This window comes from Gigantopelta aegis, unplaced genomic scaffold (assembly GCF_016097555.1).
Source record: "Gigantopelta aegis isolate Gae_Host unplaced genomic scaffold, Gae_host_genome ctg2253_pilon_pilon:::debris, whole genome shotgun sequence".
Taxonomy (NCBI): domain Eukaryota; kingdom Metazoa; phylum Mollusca; class Gastropoda; order Neomphalida; family Peltospiridae; genus Gigantopelta; species Gigantopelta aegis.
In genome coordinates, this window is record NW_024532882.1 from 43,120 (window position 1) to 59,125 (window position 16,006).

Here is a 16,006-nt window from a genome sequence, read left to right on the forward strand (position 1 = left end):
ATAAAGTTATTGTATTGTATTGTATTGTATTGAATCACTGTCGAAAATGATTCTTCGTCGTTTTAGGGGGACAACAGGACTTTTAGGCTGAGCCACATTTATTACGATGTTGCTTTGGAAAGAGGTAAGACTGTTCGGTTCGTAATGTCCCCCGGTTTCTTTTCGTACACTGATGTAAAACTTGCACAGAATTACATCGAGTTCTTTGGGGGGCATTTCATGTATTGGTCTGGACTCATTGATTGATTGTAGATAGTTTTCAAAAATGCGCATGTCGTATAGAGTTTTTTTGGCAGTATTCTTAGTTTCATTTTCTGTAATTACATTACCAATCATCGTATCATCTACTTCTACAAATCTACGAGTTTTGTTTTTGGACCTGCCGGATTGTGGCGTCTGCTTCGATGTCCGTGGATCTACCCTATGCCCTGTTTGCACTAACTGTAAACGTTCTGGTGACAATTCAGCTTGATAACTGGACCCGTCAATCATAACTATATAATTACCGGAAGGTAGAGTTGCTTTGATTGTAGCACTTCCTTTTTTATCGATAGTAACGCTATCTCCGACTTCAAAAGACGCCATGTTTGTTTGTCAACAATTTTGACAGGTGTAAATAGTTCTACGTTTTCGGTATATAATTTGCATAATAATGTAATTTGCATACTTATGTTCTAAATATTTGCATAGTTATGTCTCAAAATATGTGATTTATGTAATGGGCGTGCCCAATGCTATTCCTTAGTAGTGATATGATAAATATATATATATATATATATATATATATATATATATATATATATATATATATATATATATATAAATATATATTTGTTACAAATCAACAACCAGTAGACAAGACTTGTCTATATATACCATTTGTAAGGCTTTTTATCAACAATAAAGTTTAAGCAAGTAAGTATCTTATCTGAAAACTTTACAAAACTTTAAAAGTATTAAATTTATTAAAGGTCCACAATCATGGCACATTATTTAATACACAGTATATATAAGAAATACATAAAGATTACATTATTAAACATAAAAAATAAAAATACCACCCCAATTATTAATAAAGCGACTTTTTGTAAAACGCTCAGGGAAAAACACTGACCCAGTCGATTTGACCCGCATCTGCTTTATTTAAATGTTCTGTCACCATGTGTCTTTTTTTTTAAATGTGTATATAGCTATTTTGAATTATGTCTGTATATATTCTATGAAGAACTCCTGTTGTCATCTTGTCACTGTAAATAACTATTGTAAAATATGTCCTCATATGCTGTCGTTTGACGGCCTGAGTGAATCGAAATAAAGTTTCAAAGACGGCGCACCAGGTGAATTCAACTCATTCATTAGTAGGTTAGCATGGCGACAGCATGTAATGATTCTTCGGAAAATAGCTCATTCTTATCGGACGTTAGTTTGGACATTTCGGACTTGTCGCACTTATCTATTTATTCTAATGCTACCTCGACTGGTGAGGAAGAAGGAGAAAATCTGTTAGGGGTACTTCCCTATCAGTTTGAACCATAGTACACCGAAGATGATCCATCGAGCCAAATGCGGTCAGCCTATTTGCAGCCCGGAGCCCGGACATCGCCCGGTGACAAAAACAAACCCCGAATGTTAATGCCGAGGTGTACGTTGTTCATATTTGGCACAAAGATACACCTCAACACGATACATTTATATATGTTAAAAAAATAAATGTAGGAAAAATATTTGTTACTAATACTAATTAATATTAACTGATGAATGGATAGCATTGAAATAATTAATGTATTGCAATTATTATTAAGAACAACAAATACACGTACATACATTAAATATGTTTTAAAAAAACATAATAAATATATTAAACAAGGCGCATTCATCGTCAGTCTAATCATTACTTGGTTACAGACATCTATGATTGGTACCTGTTTCGTTTACAAAATATGAAAATAGAAGATTTTATTGTTCGAAGTTAATCTTTTAATTGGTTAACTAAAGGCTTATTTGCAAAAGCAATACATGTCTACAGATTTTGCAGACATCGGTAGCTCGGACAGCATGTGAAACAGTCGGCTCACTACGAGATCAAGGAATCTAAGTGGTTGTGTGTGTACTGCCAATATGCTACCGTATCTGTGATTATGTAATGTCGTTGTAATGAGGTGTTTTCAGACGTCGGATGCACGTTTGTTCCTAATTTGCTCTGTCGGTGTCGGAAGGTGTGAATTCCGTTTAAATGAACAGAATAACACTGATGTACGTTTTTCCCGACAATTTGTGGTCGGATGGTGTAAATGTTGCAGTAACGACAGTCGTTGTAATGAGGTCTGACTGTATATGTTAAAACAATAAATGTAGGAAAAATATTTTTTCAAAAAAATTGCATTAACATTTGTAGGCCTATCTGTTTTTGTCTTCGGGCGATGTCTGGGATATTGTTATGTACAGCCCGAACATGTAAAATGTGATTTTTTTTTCCTAAAAAATATTTTTCCTACATTTATTTTTTTAACATATATAAATGCATCGTGTTGAACAAAGGGGGTACAGGCATGGAACAGACAAGTTCTTTAACAGACGTTTTGGTGCCATTCCCATCGACCATCTTAGATGTGAAGTGTGAAGTGGTCATTGCAAATCGAATCCCATCTTGACGGTCCTTTCCAATATGAACGTGTTCGGTTTAAGAACTGTTTCCGTGCAAACAATGTCGGTTTGTCTTTTGGAAAAATATGCAAACTTCTTTTGCCTTTAACTGCAGCTTTTGTACATCCATACACCGAACAATGGTTTACCATGTTTCACATTTGAAAGATATCTTCAAAATAATATTCCAAACATACAATTCAATTCAATAGAATAACATTTTCGTGTTTTAAAAATGCACGTATTCCACTTCCATGTAAAATGTCTGAAAGGCTGCGAATCGCCTTTGATGTTATTCCTGTTGTCGCGTCACGGGGTCACGTGACTGAACTCTTGGAGTTCAGAGGCTTTTTGGCAAGCGATGGGAAAATGCGACTTTTTATTGCAAATATATTAAAAACGGGTAAATTTTCTAAAATTTATTTTATTGATACTTCATATATATTGTAAAAGGTATACGTTGATGCCAAACAATAGTGAATTACGTTTTTGATAAATGTAGACCTTTAAGTCCTTTTCAATACCTTAAAGTTACTAACATCGGATACATATTAACACATTGTATTAAAATGGATGATACTAAATTTAGTTTCGGTACCTGTTCCATGACCATACATACATTGGTCCCTCTAGCTACAGCGTCCCTTCTTAAATATTAGTACAGAACTTAACCTTTTAAACCGGACACACACACACACACACACACACACACACACACATAGTTTAATACGCAGTTGGTCTAGGATTGATTCCCGTTGGTGGTCCAATGAGGCTATTTCTCATTGAAGCCAGTGCTCCACAACTGGTGTAACAAAGGCTATGCTATTTATTATCCTGTCTGTAGGCTGCTGCATATAAAAGATCCCTTGCTACTAATCAGAAAGAGTAACCCATTGTGTGGCAGAAGCAGGTTTTTTCCCTAATATTATTTGTGTGATCCCTAAGCATGTCCGACTCCATATATCTGTATTTGATGAAATTAATTCCACAATCCTTCTTATAGTGATTTGTGCAGTGAACAACAACGTGTGAAATTATCATGACAAAATACCATTCATCAAAACTAGTCTACACTGATTTAATTGACGAACAAAACATTCGATTGTTCATTACTACTAATGTCAACAGTGGTTTCTTGCCTACCAGAGCTCACGCGGTACCACATGATCAAATCATGTGACGTCACTGTGGCTTCTCCTATAAATAACGTCAGACAGGTTCTGCCCCCAACGGATCCAGAATCTACTATTATACACCATTCATGTGCACTTTACTGCCTCAAAAAATCAAGTAAGTATTAGCTGTACAATTTATAGGACAAACATCGAGTCGGCCGCTCAACATGCTTCGAACATTTACGTTTATTGCTAGTTGTTTTTATTTTTCATACAGTAAATATGAAGGGGCAAACTCTTCCCCAAATGGAATTAGTGGGGCACATACTTAATATTATATGACAATTCATTTTACAATATAAGTCACGGTAAGACAATGCCCCATTATTTTGTGGTAATGTATCCAAAAGCCGTGCTATAAAAATAGACTAACGAGTCCTTTAAAAATCACCAGTAAACTCATACAGCATATCAGAGTAATTCTATGAACATCATAGACAAATAATTTGGTCATCTAACATCATTTTACAACATTTTAAAGTTAACAAATCCACTTATTTTTTAAAGTGTTGTATTTTCGACTCCTGTAACAACAACACCGGTTAAGTTAATATGGCACCATCCCACAGACAGGATAGTACATACCACAGCCTTTGTTACACCAGTTGTGGAGCACTGGGTGGGACAAGAAATAGCCCAATGCATGGTCCACCGACGGGGATTAACCCTAGACCGACTGCGCATCAAGCAAACACTTTACCACTGGGCTACATCCCGCCCCGGTCTGATGAGTGAAGACGTGTTGTGGATCGGCTTGCTATTATGGTTTTTTTTTTAAATGTCTACAGAAGGTGTCTTGTTAAATGCAACATGCAGGCATTTATATGTAAAGCGATAATAGATTTTAATATACACAAGCAAACAAAAAACAATCCGCCCTGTATTTCTAAGTGTGTTGTTAAATATTCAACATTCGAGAACATGCTGCACGTGAAAAGATGCACACCATGACTGACCAGATAATGGATACTTTGGGTCCAAACAACCCTAAAGCCGCAAGCCTTGAAAACATCGAACAACAATATCAAGGTAAAGATATGTTCAAATGTTTTGCACTAGAATGTTTGGGGTTTTTTTAGAATGAAATAGACAATATAAAAGTGGATTTCAGTCTTGTTAAAGAAAAGGTGGCTAGTCTAGAAAGCTACGTAGAACACACAAACGATAGGCTTCGTGATATTCATGACAAGTTGTCCCTAATTTAGAGCAGAGAATTGACAGTGAAAAGCAAGACAGACAAAAGTTAGAAATGTGGGGTAGAAGTGGAATGTTGTAGTTCGAGGCGTTGAACGGTCAATGAAGGAAACGAGTAGAGAAACGAAAATAAAGTGCATAGTCCAGGAACATTAGGATTTAACCTGGAAATAAATAGTACATAGCTGATGTTTTTAGGATATATGCAGAACATCATTAGTAACAACACATCAAAAGTCCCCAAGTTTCCGAGGTGTGCTAACTTTACTACAGACGTAAATGTATAATTATCGTCATGTAATCAAGTTTATGCATGTAACCCATTTTCGCTGTCTACTTTAGAGAGTTCATTTTGGTACCGCGCACGCACATTTTTTACATCTGCGGCTGGATTTTAAAAATAAAGAATAAAAGAAACTGGAGACAGCAAATTGATTACATGATTCATATAAATTAGAACAAGGAAATTAAGAAAACAAATTAAAATGTATTGGTGCCTTTTATTTTAAAACAAGAAACAAATATGCTTCAGGGTGCATAGGCCTACTTTTCTTTTGCCAGGCTACTTAAAAATGACATCTTCAATGATAACTGAACAGGATAATACAATTAAACAAATTTATTTAGATTATTATTTTTTTAATATTAATTATTAAGATAATTATAAAAAATATATATTTAATTGATTTAAAATAGAATGGAATAACAAGAAAGTCACTGTATGCATTTTTATTTGCATGCTCGAAAACTTAGGATTATGTCAGGATTATCTGAACCACATATTATTAAATATAACAATGAGTCTTGTTACCAAGATGACGTGTGTGATATCTGCAAAATGTTTCAGCCTTATTCATTAACTAAGCACATCATCTATGGTTTCTGTGTTGAAGAAATACAAGTATTCTCTGGATCGACAAATATTGATGCAAATATATACAATGTTTACACGCCCAGTACTTAAATATGCATCTGAAGTGTGGGATGGATGCTCTGTTTTAGATGAGGACCATCTAGAAAAAGTTCAAATTGAAACTGCAAGAATAATAACAGGTCACGAAATGCTCTATACTTAGAAACTAGTTTAGTTACCCTTTCTGAACGTCGAAAGGCAAAAAATTATGTACCATGTTTAAAATACTTAATGGTATGGCTCCTGAGTTTTTAACAAACTGCATTCCACCTACGGTAGAGCAACGTGTTCATTACCTAAACAAAAATTGCAAGCTTATTAAATAGCTGGCAACTAGCTGGTAACTACCTTGTGACAAGGTTGTACAAGCATATCTTACACGGGAGTAACTACTGCGTTTCAAGCTAGTATTTGGAACCTTTTTACAACCATGCGACCAGCTTGTTGCATGCTTGCAGCAAGCTTCCCACAAGTTTCTTGCATGCTTGCAACTAGCATCTCGCAAGCTTCCCGCATGCTTGCGACAAGCTTCCCGCAAACTTGCGACAAGCTTCCCGCAAACTTGCGACAAGCTTCCCGCAAACTTGTGGCGAGCTTCCCGCACGCTTGTGACGAGCTTCCCACAAGCTTGTTCAGTTTAAGCTAGTATTTGGAACCTTTTTATAACCTTTCGACAAGCTTTCTGCATGCTTGCGACAAGCTTCCCGCATACATGCAATGAGCTTAGCACACGCTTGCGACGAGCTTCCCGCAAACTTGCTCAGTTTAAGCTAGTATTTGGAACCTTTTTACAACCTTGCGACAAGCTTCCTGCAAGCTTGTTTAGTTTAAGCTAGTATTTGGAACCTTTTTATAACCTTTCGACAAGCTTTCTGCATGCTTGCGACAAGCTTCCCGCATACATGCTATGAGCTTAGCGGACGCTTGCGACGAGCTTCCCGCAAACTTGCTCAGTTTAAGCTAGTATTTGGAACCTTTTTACAACCTTGCGACAAGCTTCCTGCAAGCTTGTGATGAGCTACCCGCACGCTTGCAACGAGCTTCCCACAAGCTTGCGACAAGCTTCCTGCACGCTTGCGACAAACCTCTCGCAAGCTTGCGATGAGCTACCTGCACACTTGCAACAAGCGTCCCACAAGCTTCGACGAGCTACCTGCAAGCTTGTGCCATCATCAGCGGCGGCCATCTTGCATCTTGTCTAATTATAAAAACCCCAACAATGATCAGTTTTAAAGTGAATCATGAACTGTTAAAACAAAAACAAAAATAGGTGCTACATGTACATGTAGTCAGATACTTACAAAATTAGTTTTTCTGTACGATAGACATGTTCCATGTATGTGGGGTAGTCTTGACTAAACTAATATGCTGACATGCTAAAAAGCTCCTGATCCTATATTCTTACTGAGATATTTTTTACTTTTTCTCAAGTTCCACCATGCAAATTTCAACCATATGTATTCCTAATGATCCTCTCATGGCCAAGTTTGTTTATTTTTCCGGCAGATTAAAAATCCAAGATGGCCACTGTGGCCTCTTGATTGACAGACATTTTTTTTTGCTTCTTCTCAAGGTCCACCAGGCAGGTTTCAATCAAACTTAGTCTAAATGATTCTCTCGTGACTAACTAAGTGTTATTATTATTTGGGGCTGATTCAAAATCCAAGATGGCCACCCTGACCTCTGATTAACTTAGACCTTTTAGTTCTTAAGTTCTACCAGCCAGGTTTCAATCAAATTCGGTCCAAGTGATCCTCTCATGGCACTTACCAAGAGTTGATATTTTTGGGGCAGCACCAGTTAAGAGAGTAGTTGCCTCCCTAATAGTTACTGACCAGAAACACAAACTTAGAAGTAAAACACAACTTTACTGGAGAAATACAAAAGGAGAAGGAGGAGTGAAAAACAAGGAGATTATTTTTCACCCAATACATCAAGGGAGATAACTCCAACTAAGGTTGCTAACATCAAGTACTAACAATATCTGGTGTAACCACTTTTTTCTTCTTTTTGTTTTTATACTGTCAATGTACTGTCAGATTCTTTTAAGGTTAGAACTTAATGTCTGTGAATATGGAATAAATGTATGGTCAATGTTAAACCAACACAAAGTCATCAAAATCCAAACAGTAGATGTTCTTGTGGTTGAGGTCTGGAATAAAACATGGTAACTGATAGTTAAACACAAATTCATGACACTGACAGTATATTTTTAAGTCGTCATGGTTAGAAAAGAAACATGGTGATTTTGTGTTCAACACAAAATCTTTAAATTGACCTGGTAGATTAATTTATCTGTCGTCGTGGTTTGGAGGGGCATAGTGAGTCCTCCGTTTTTGTGTCCAGGATGTTGTCCAGTGGTTGGGAAGAGATGTCTGGTAGAGACGAGGCGATCTTGGTCAGAATTGGAGGAAGATCATAATTTGTGTCAATGTCGGGATCTGGGGGTGTTTCATCATCATTTTCTGTGTCACTGGAAGCACACTGTGGAATTTGACAAGTCTTGTTTGGTACTATGTAACACTCAGTACGTTTAACACGATAACAGTTATTTCTAAGTTGTGATCCAACAAATTTATGGATGTCGCACCATGGCCTGTCAATGTTCACAACAAGATATTGATTACGTGCACGTCTTATACAGATACACTAAATCACCAATGTGTATTGAAGGCATGCTTGATTGGATTCCTTTAGAAGTTTTGGATAATTCACTGTGTGGGTGGTTTGATAATCTGGCGGAGTGTTGGTCTGTGATAAGTTGTTGGTCAGAAAGGGGCAATTGGCTGCTTGTGAATTGGTCTCGAGTCCTTTCACGAGATGATACGCCACGGTTTCGAATGCGGGAATTGAGACTAGCGACTGCTATGGCTAACTTGGTAGGAGTAACAGGACCACGAGTAGGATCTTGATGACTGAGTTCATTTTCCAATTCTTGTATTGCTCTTTCAGCAACTGGGTTTTTGTTGATGTTCTTGACCCTACCGATTTCAAGAGTGATTCTGTGTTTGTGTAGGAAACTGTCATTTGCAAGCGCGAGAAAGCCTGGAACAGGATCAGTGCAGATGACTGCTGGGGGTCCGTCAAGAGGGCGTAATTCTATGCACAAACAAATCAATGCCTGTTGAATGACATCACTATGTTCATTATCAATCAGCCAGGTGACTGTAAAGGATGTAACACATTCCCTCACAACTATGACGCCTTGGCGTTCTCGTTTAAGGACATCCGCAGCAAGAGACTGCCTACAGTCTCAGGTGGATTACTTGAATTTTGTTTGACAATGGTAGATGGAGTCTTGCACAGAGCAGCACACTGATGACAGTTGTTGGATACAGATGGGTGATTCAACTGAATATGTAAGACACCTTCTCATATGCCAGTTTGATGGTTGCAGCAATCCATCTCGACAAAGCATTCTTCGTAATGTCTCCCGGTTGGCGCGTGAAAGAGATAAACAGTCTCTTAGTGTTTTGCCGGAGATTTCTAGTACGCTCCAAATACGCTCCGGACAAAGAATTATCTGCAGAAAGTGTACAAGATAAACACTGAAAGATGGCTGGAGGAAACTCTTCCCCTGGCACCTGGTTCTTAGCCACGAAAACAGGATCAGTACGTAAAGTAACTGACCCATCTGTATTGTAATCCACCAAATCATGCAAAAAAGCATGAATCTCACTAATACGACGGCAATGCGCTAATGAGACCATGTCATATGACGAAGACTGGCGAATTTCAAAGGCTCATAGGGCTTGCCTTTTAGGCAAAATGGAAGGCTTCTCAACCGTGTTTTGCAACGACATAAGCAACACAAGATTCGTTGAGAAATCTTGACGTCCACACTGCCTCAGAGTAGTGAAAATGGATGATCGGTGACTTCTCACTGTTTGAACCTTCAGCTGTCTTTCCTGGACAAGAGCCATAAAGTACTCAGCTAAGTCATTAACAGTAGGCGACAAGGGATCCACGTCTCTCTCAGTCGCTCAACGAACCCAAGCGTGCCAGTGACATTGGTAGACCCTCACCGTAGACTGGTGCTTCGAAGAGGTGACAAGCTCAGCAACCCATGTAGAAAGCCTCGGTTTCAGAGGGAAACCCCGACAACCGCCACGCGTGAAGGGTTTCAACGGTAACCGCACCAGCTCCTGCACTAAAAGTGACAGGAGCAGAGGAAACCAGGCTTGAGCTGCCCAACTCGGGGCTACGAGCGTGACACGACAAGGTTGCTGTCTGATCATTGCCAGAACCTTGCCAAGCAGAACTGGAGGGGCAAAGGCGTAAAAATCCAGTCCCGTCCAGTCCATGCTCAACGTATCGTACTCCAGTGCCAGTGGATCTGGTACCGGCGATACAAACACAGGCAACTGACTGTTCAGGCGAGTAGCAAACATATCGAGTTGAGGACTCCCCCGCAACTGAAGAACTCGATAAGCCACCGTCCTGTGCAACATCCACTCCATCTAAACAGAGGAACGACGACTCAAAGTGTCCACCAAGACGTTCACGGACGAAGGAATGTGTTTGGCCAACAACACCACTCCCCAATCGTCACACCATTCCAGAATCTCCAAAGCCACATGACTCAATGACAGGGATTTGGTGCCTCCTAACCGATTGAGAACGGAAGAACGGATGTCTCCACAACCCGAGATAAGTGAAAACTTGCGTTGGCACTAATTCCGACTTGACCCAATTGGGAATAAACCCCAATCGGAGAATCTTGTCGATCACAAACTCCATGCCTACAAGAGTCTGTTACACCGCCGGAATTAACCAATCATCCAGGTAATTGTGCATCTGTATACCCAACAGATGTATATGCCCCACCACTGCCTTTACTACCCGAGTAAAGACACGAGGGCTTGTAGCCAATCCGAACGGCAGAACTCGAAACTCATAAGCTCTGCCGTTGTAGAGGAACCGCAAGTACTTCCAAAAATACTGATGGATTGGAACATTCCCCCACCAGAAGCATAGATGTAATAACGACGTAAGAATTCAGCGGCTTCAGGTTTCAGGCGAAGAACAGATGGGAATAAAATCCTGGAGTGCCCAAATCTACCTCCTGGATGGCTTTCTTGTCGAGAAACTTGATAATCATCTTCTCCACAAGTAGTCGTTTGTCGACAGACGGTACCGCAGGTAACCGGGGGGGGGGGGGGAGAGAATGTCAGTGGAGAGGGTGATGAAAGTAGATTTTAACCACACCCGTCGCTCTCAGTCCCGCCAGGTAGTGATTCTGACGCAGAAGTAGACTGTTGGCAAAAACACGCCCAGCAAGCTAAGCAACATGATGAGAGGCTTTAGAAGCTGCCAACAAACAACCCTTAGCCATCGGCGGAAGACCCGTGACTGCTTTATCTAACCCAAATAGGAACGTACCTAAATGGTTATTGACTTGAAAAACAAGTTTAGATAACCTCTCCAAAATCTCTAAATCCGTGAGTGGCACACTGACATTAGGAGATGGGTGGCAGTCTGCCTTCACCCTAGCGGATGTGAAAGAAAGGAAGCTCCCAATGTCTTATACGAAGACGTGGACAAAACCTTCGCAGCAGACAACAGTTTCCCGGTAGCTAACACTACCGAAGTAGCGCTGAAAGGCGCTTTGGCCGAAACAACGCCCTTGGACGCCACGATCAACCCTCCACCAGAAGTCTGGTGACACAAATGGCGCCGCGAAGCGGACTTCATTCTAGAGCTAATCGACCCCTCCACAGAAGGACCAATAACCCTGCCACCATCAACAAGATGGGAGTCAGAACTGAGAGACACAGTCGTTCCTGCCACGACTGCACTCCCTCGGACTGACGCCCCCGTTACAACCGTAACAGGCGTCACCTCCACTGACGAAGGCAAAACCAAATCCCCAGGTGGAACGGAGTCCGACCTCAGCAAGTTTAGTCACAACCCCTTCCGTCAATAAATCTCCCAGAACTCTACACATAAGTTCCTTTAGTGCAGTTTCTGAACCTGGCATACCCATTGCCAAATGGGTGTATACACAGATACAGCGAAACGGAGTAGCGACACCACAATACTTCATGGAATTCTTGTCAAGTGGTATTTGGTAGAAAGCGCTGGACAGATCAGTGGTGATAATATATTTCCATTGACCGATTTGTCTTAATGTTGAATCTACATCAGGTAACAGGGACGGCTGAGGTTTGGTGTAATGACCAACATCACCTAATGATGTGACCAGGCGATGGCTTTCTGACAAGGAATGAAGAGTTAATGTATTCAACCTTGATACCTGCATCTTCAGAACGTTTGAAAACTCCCTTGTCCTCGAGGTCGTCGAACATCTGTTGAAGTTCTCCGAGTTGCTTTCTGGAGTACTGGGGTACTCTTCCCTTCCTCTGAGGTGGTTGTACTGCACCAGGGTTGAAAATTAAGTCTAGTTATTGGCTAAGGGTGACTAAGAATTTTCAGGCCTCCCAGCCACTTGTACATATTAAAATATAGGAAATATAGGAATTTGCATACCAAAATACAGAAGTGTTATAGGAATTTTGAGGTCAAATATAGGAGTTTTATAGGAAAATTTGGACCGATTGTCATGATTATAGGCATTTTACATGGATTTCTAAAGACATTTACATTACTAATCAGGGTTAGATCTTCACCATTTTTTTTCAGGGTGTTAACAGGACTACCTGGCTTTCATTTCAGATAGTCCCTTGAAGTTTCAAGTGGTCCATATTTTTAAACTATTTGTTTTATCTCGAACAATCTCTTATTCATTGTGATCCATTATTGATAAACTCACTGTAGATATATATATATATATATATATAGAATTATTATAATTGTTTCAATCAAAACATTTGTTTAATGTTAGATAATAGATTCAACAAAATAAATATTATTAAATGATGTAACCTGAGATGAATAACTGATTGAAACATGCAAGCTGTTTTGCGTTAAAATGGTGGTGGTGGTGGTGGTGGGGGGGGGGGGGAATGGCATTTTTGTAACTCAGTGGAAATTAATATGCACCGTATCGGTAATTTCCGTATTGGCATTTCTATTGGCACACCTTGTCTAAATTTAACTCTGATGACGCGTGTACCGCTTTACGAAAACCTGTGACAACTGCCAATTGATTTATTATTATTGTTTTGCTGATAATGGTCAATTTCGTAGTTCTTTTATTCTGACGTGACGTTGGTATATTAAACTACCATTCTATGAAAGTGTTTGAGGAATCCGGCGGTTATGTTCTGAATTCAAGATGATTGTATTTTGGCAAAAGACTGCATCGACTACAAAATGTGTAACTCACACATGTTCATTTTAGACCGGATGCGGTAACAGTTCTGACCAAAATACTTTTCGTGTACTGTACATGAATGTGACATGATGGGATCCAGTAAAGTTCTACTCAGTATAACTGTTTTCTGAACAAGCCTCTGTTTCTGCTGTTTGAAATAGGTCAGGAGATCCACAAAACGTTACATCTGTGCTAAATAAATTTTAAAATTCCAGGTGGTGCAACGGACTAAGTGTTTGCAGCTTCAGGTAGTCCTGTTAATTTTCAGGTAGTCTCAGACTACCGGACTACTGTTAAGATAATGGTATGTTCTTACCTTGCTTATGTACACAAGATACAATCTACTACCTCAACAATTATATACCAAGGCGTGCCAACAGTCCATGCCCATATCCAGGATACTTTGAAAGTCGGTGCATCTTGTATCAGTAATACATCCTCCTCACCTCATCAGGTGAGCAGTATCTTGATTGGCACTTGATACACATCTCCCACATTCAAAGTACCTTCTGAATTTCTGACAGGGTGGCTACCTTTCACTGCGAATATAACTCAGTAACATATTTTATTCATCGGCATTTAGGCAAAGCAATCGAGTCAAATATAGGAAATATAGGAAATCAATCACAATATAGGAGTTTTATAGGATTCTATAAAAAATATAGGAAATATAGGTCTGGGAGGCCTGAATTTTACAAAGGTAGTCCGTTGGGTGACCATCGATTTTAGGGTCTGGTGAGTATGGTACTAGTTAAAAAAGAAACACTGATACTGAATCGAATGTGACAAAATACACCACATCTATGTTGGTGCGAACTATAGATCTGGCAGCAGAAGACCTAGAACATGTTCTATATTTTGACAGTGCCAACATAATGAATAAAGATCAAATTCATATAAAAACATATTAATTTATTCAGTTTTAAACCTATACCATCACAAATAACACTTTATTAGGGGTAAAAGTGCATTAAAACAAATTACCATCATAGGTTAACTCTTCTTTTTTGGTGGTGATTTTAAGGCAATTGATGGAACATCCAAGGTAATCTGAATGACACAACCGTAATACATGATCAGGGCCATATCTCTGCACAAAGCAGAGTCGAATGAACATTTGGCAAAACAGTTGATGATTCCATAGATCTCTATCTAGAAGAGCAGCAACTCTCGAGGAAATAATTTTCTGGGAATTTCACCCCTCTTGTATCACCACAAAGTTTATTCCATCCCTCTTGCATCACCACAAAGACTGCTACTCCCAGACTAGTTTATTAAAGCACGCAAAGTTCTACTTTTAGTCTGTTTCTACTGCATTATCTTTTACCCTGTATTATAAATGAGATTTAATATGTTTGGTATATGTTCTGGGGAGATGTGGTTTGTCACTGACATTGACAACTTCTAGGATGAATACTGGTCGAATTTGGCAAAAATTTTCATTTTTCCTCAGGAGTTGTGGACTGTTGGTTGTGTTTGGTGTGCGAATTCTCCCGGATACGCTTTGGAGGAGACTGTGTGGAGGCCATGTTTTGGATTGAGTAGCATGAATGTTATCAGTTCATGGTTCTACAGCATACAAATCATCTTGAAGTGCGTAGTCATTAGGCACTGCTATTTCAACATAGTCACCGGGCCACACTGTGGTAGTAGTGGGTAGTGCTCTGAGTACACAAGCTCGGTGAATGGTGTGTTGATCCTTTGTTTCAGTTGTAGAGCCGTAGTGAACAAGTGTACCATCTTTAAGACTTATTTGACGTCTAGCTTACAGGTCGAATGCCGATGTTCATACTTTCCATAAATGGTGTGCCAGCAAGTATGTCTACATCTAGTTGTTCCACGATCAAGCCTTCAAAATGGAATTCGTTATCTCCCCGACAGAAAGTGGCAGTAGTTTCTCCAATCACATTCAAGGGAGATGAGCCATCTGCTTGGTGAGCTGATTGTGAGGTTTTCTTGATGTGGAATCCCAGTGCTTGTGCAGTTGATAACCTGACCATGTTTCCAGTGGCGACGGTGTCAAGAGTTACTCGAACATTGTTATGTTTGTAAAACACATTTATGTAGGGTGAGTGTCTGATCTGCACTCTCAGTGTAGAAGCACTAGAAGACTGGTGAGATTCAGATAGCGATTTGTTTTGTTCATTGTCATCAGTGTCTGCAGAGTCCTGGTTGTCAGCTATGTTGATTATTTGTCGAGCTTTTAGAAGGAATTTGTGATCACTTTCAGGAAGGTGTTTGCAACAGCTCAGGAAATGATCATAGGAACAGTCTGCTGCTTTGCATATGGGAGGTAAAATGCTTAGCCTGTTGGTGTCTGGGTATTTGTTGCGACCACCATGCAGTGGAGCGCTTGACCTTTGCATCTTCAGACGTGCGTAATTCATCGATTAATGATGGCAAAGCTTGTGATATTTCTGGCTTGTTTGATGCTAAAGTTCTTGATCTAAGTTCTGTGCCATACCTTTGTTTGACAAGTCTAGGTATAGGTCTTTATTGACAAGTCTCAGCCAGTGGAGAACAATGAAGTTCTCAAGAGATGGAGACATTTCCTCATCTTCAGCAGCCTGGTCACCATGATGAGTGATGCCGCTGTTGTGTGTGAGTAGATTGTCTTCTACAAATGCAGTTAGGCGATGAAAGAGATCTTCCGGTCTTTCCTCTGGCTGTAGTTGAATTTCAGCGAAATCTAGAAAATGACCCGTGGTGGATTGGAAGCTAAAATGTAGGCATATTGACTGCCAGATACAAGGCAGAGATGTGGATGTTTTGATTATGGTGTTGCAAGATATGATGAGGCAATAA

At 39.6% G+C, this 16,006-nt stretch overlaps 1 protein-coding gene across 1 annotated transcript in view; it reads right to left on the reverse strand.

The window, feature by feature from the left end:
• The window catches only part of LOC121391378, a gene marked incomplete at both ends in the record, with an annotated part of 71,025 nt that overhangs the window by 36,766 nt on the left and 18,253 nt on the right, over positions 1–16,006 (reverse strand). The window lies entirely within an intron of this gene.